Here is a 3,863-nt window from a genome sequence, read left to right on the forward strand (position 1 = left end):
CCCCCGCCCGTGGTTTCAGATCTGCATGAAATTTGTGGCAGAAAGTGTCATGATAAAAACCTATGACACCGATCTGGGATCATTCTTCTCTAGTTTCGGAGGAACATGGGAGAAGAAACATATATCCTTTTTTTTTTTTTTTTTCCCCTCAGAAAAACACAACACTGGCAATGTTGACAGTAGCAAAAAACTGTTGTGTTTTTTTTTTTTTTTTTCGGTACATTATAATTAGCCCTGTAATGAGGTACATAAGGTACATATTTCTAAGGGCACTTTTCTCCTCTTTTCCTCCCTCCAGGGACCAGCTGCCTTCTAGTCAGTCTGTCCAGGTGCTTTGGCCTGTTCACTCTGTGACCACCTCTTGCGCTGAGATGCACAAGCTCTGGAGGCAAGGGTAGCTATTAGCAGCTGCCACCTTAAACATCTGTTTCTATAAGGAGGATGAGCAGCTTATGGCTGTTCTTAAGGCAGGCTGAAAGAAGGCTTAGGAGATAAATAAGAGAGTAGACTTTCTTTGCATTGCCTTAGGGCCCAGTTCATCTCTGTGCTGTTGTGGAGCCATAAGCGAAGATGGAAAAAAAGGTGACCTGCATCTTCCCTCCCCCATCCTAAAGCTCTTCAGGAACTTTTTCCTCTTGGTTGCCTGAGTGGAATTCCTATTAGTGTAAATGAAAAGTGAATAGGTGCATTGAGAATGGATATACGCCTTGACTTGAAAAAACAGGGCTTTGATTTGTGTTTCTGAAAAAGCAAAACTTCTTCTGAAACCCAGGTTTGAAACCTTACATTCTACAAAATTTTTATGAACATGTGGCAGGATCAAACCCAGAAGTGTTGACATAAATATGGAAGGATGTGGTTTAGAGCTGATACTTTACTTGCATTAATATTCCTGTGTCTTAATTGCCCGTGAATTCCAATTTTTAATCATCCACATAATTCCATAACAGCGAGTCTCCTGACGCAAAATATGAAAGCTGAGTTGAGGATCATTGATGTACTTCCCCTACCCCATTACTTGGAATTCGAACAAGTCACGGACACTTCTGTAAAGCAAAATACATAATGTCGGCATCTTCTGTATTCTGCATGCTTAGAATTTTGTTGATTTATGTAAAACAAGCATAAAAAATATTTCAAGGGTTGAGGTTTACTTGCAGATCCTATATAAAAAATTACAGTCATATATCTCTGTAGGACACTTCCTTACAAAATGATACTGGCTTTATGAAAATTTCTTGAAAACACAGTATCCAATAATCATGTTTTGATTCTTATCCAAGACACTAACCTCAAGTAAGTTAAGCTGGAGTTTGTACTTCAGAGGATACACAAGAGTGAAAAGACAATAGCTAGTTCTTATTGACAATGACAATTAGAAGGTCAAATAGCCCCATCCAGAGATCAGATAAACATTATACTTTGTGAAAATCTCTAAAAAAGGTTGTGCTTGAGCACAAAATTCCCTTCAGTCTGTAACATACTCCAATAATAAAACTCAGCACAGAAATGAAAAATGGAAAATTTGCAGTAACCTTTATGTGTATTGTCTGACTTCACCTAAACATGGACTTAGGCTTCTTGTTTATATACATTGTGGACTGGTTCCCTTGTGCTATATTGTGCAGCACAGTCTGTTTGCCAATATTGCTTCCACGTGCATTCTTGGTGAATAAGCAGGAAGAATAAGCAGATGTAGAGCAAGAACTGAATATGGCCCTCACAAATCTAACACTAACTGGTATACAATGCTACAAACAAGATCATTCTCCCATAGGGTCCACCAGCATCAGTGCAAGAGACTCCTCTGTAGTTAAAACAGAAGTGGAAAAGGGTAATTAACATTATTTAATAAATATTTTTAACAGGTAAGGGACGTTTTCCAGAAAATATTTTGTATGTTTTGATAAACTCAAATAATTTACATAACAAAAGGTTGCAAATAATTGGTGGTGTTCCTTCAGATAGGTGAAAGCAAAACTTCACTATCCTTTTATCTTTTTTTTTTTTTTTAAATCTGCTATAGTCACTGAATACTTTAATATGGAACTGTGATGATTTTTCCGACCTCCATGATATTTTTGTGTCAGGCGTTTAGGTCTGTGTGCTCAGAGAATGCTCTTTGGTGATGAAGGGCTTCTGTTTATGAGATAGCAGAGCAACACCAGCGCTGCTCTGTGCACCATGAACTGGCCCGTGCAGCGCCTGTGCTGTCTCCGTCCTTCAGGCTGGGGAGGTGTTCAAAAGACGGGTTGATGTAGTGCTGGGAGGTATGGTTCAGTGATGATGCTCCTTGTTTGTTGTGTGGGTGTCTATTTTTGTCAGTCAGGTTGACGGTTGGACAAGATGATCTTTAAGGTCCCTTTCAACCTAGAAGATTCTGTGATTCTGTGGTTCTGTGAGGAGTCTGGACCCCTAGCGACTTCTCCCTAGGGAGCCTGTGGCACTGTAATTCCTTCCTTCTTCCTTTTTGTGTGCCGTGTCCTTGCTCTGGCCCCCTTCAGCCCCCCTCTTCCTCCCCGCTCCGCAGCGCCCTGCACCTGCTGTCCTCTTCTCCTCACTCTGACCCCACAGCTCTCTGCCAGCTCCCCCCCAACACCACCACCTCCTCCTCCTCCTGCCACCTCCACTGCAGGGGCAAGGATGGCGGGGGTGAAGCCAGGACACGCTGGATGTGGGGGACCACCCTCTGGCGTACATGCCACCCTGCAGAGAGGGCGACTAAAGGGCAGGTGAACACAGGCCAGCTGAAGGTGTTTGAGAATCCCACCGGGCCTGGGTTGGAGAGGAGCCTGCTCTGGCTCTCCCTGCGGTGTTGGAGCCCCTGGGGCAGAGCCTTTGCAGCCCCAGCCCTGCAGCCTGCTGTGTCTTGCCTGGCACACAATGAGCCCCCCCAGGGGCTGTCCTCTGCTGCCCTCGTTAGCTGAATACGCCGAGCCTGATGTGACCGAACATTAATCAACACCACTTCGCTCACCTAACGTAAATTTTCCCTCCTATTGTTGTCCTTCTTTGTGTGACGTAAATAATATCAGACAGCTGCAGCAATTCCAGCTGTGTGCCGGGCAGCAAGCTGTGAGCGGGCCAGCCAGGGCTTCCTGGCTTTCTTCTGCTGTGACAGTGCTTCATCTGCGCAGCTGAGGCACAGGACAAAGAGGGTTGGGAAGCCCACCACGTGCTGTCAGCTCCTGAGGGGCAGAAGTGCCTTGCAGCCCCTCTCCTGCCACAGGGTCCCCTGGGAGACCCTTTCTTTGCAAGCAGAAAGCACAGGGTGTGTGTTTTTGTGGGGGCACGGAACAAACCCGTTGCACAGCTGCCCAGCCCCGAAGGGGCTTGCTCGCTTGCTCCCATGCTTTCTGAACATCAGCAGCCCAGAGGCTGTAATTTTCTGGAGAAACAATGGGATAATGGTGTCATGGGGGTACACACACAATGCTGAAAATTGTTGTAGTTTAAAGCAGATTTTTTTTTCTTTTTTTTTTTCTTTTTTTTCTTTTTTTTTCTTTCTTTTTTTTAACTGACTTTGGTTAAGCCACCAGGTTTGGTGGTTTGTTAAGACAAGGAACCTTTTTCACAGCCTCGATCCAGCCAGTGGGAGCCCTTCCGATGCTCCCTAAATGAAACGGAAGCGCAGACGGTACGTTCCACACTTTGCCAGTCAGGAACCCTCGAGGAACCCAGTTTGCCCCAGTTTGCAATCTCCACGGCCCCTTTTGGTGACACTCGTCAGCGAGGACAAGGGGATGAGTTAAATTCCAACCGAGCCCACAGCATCCCCATCCGTTTGGAATTCGGTGCCATTAAACACGTTCCGGTGCCCAGCACCCCCCGACAGGTGCAGCTGTTGCTGGATCTCACCGAGA

The 3,863-nt window shown here is 45.4% G+C and overlaps 1 protein-coding gene across 1 annotated transcript in view; it reads left to right on the forward strand.

The window, feature by feature from the left end:
- THBS4 (thrombospondin 4) overlaps positions 1-3,863 on the forward strand; it is a 44,341-nt gene that overhangs the window by 544 nt on the left and 39,934 nt on the right. The window lies entirely within an intron of this gene.

This window comes from Calidris pugnax, unplaced genomic scaffold, assembly GCF_001431845.1.
Source record: "Calidris pugnax isolate Ruff unplaced genomic scaffold, ASM143184v1 scaffold273, whole genome shotgun sequence".
In the NCBI taxonomy this organism is placed as follows: Eukaryota; Metazoa; Chordata; class Aves; order Charadriiformes; family Scolopacidae; genus Calidris; species Calidris pugnax.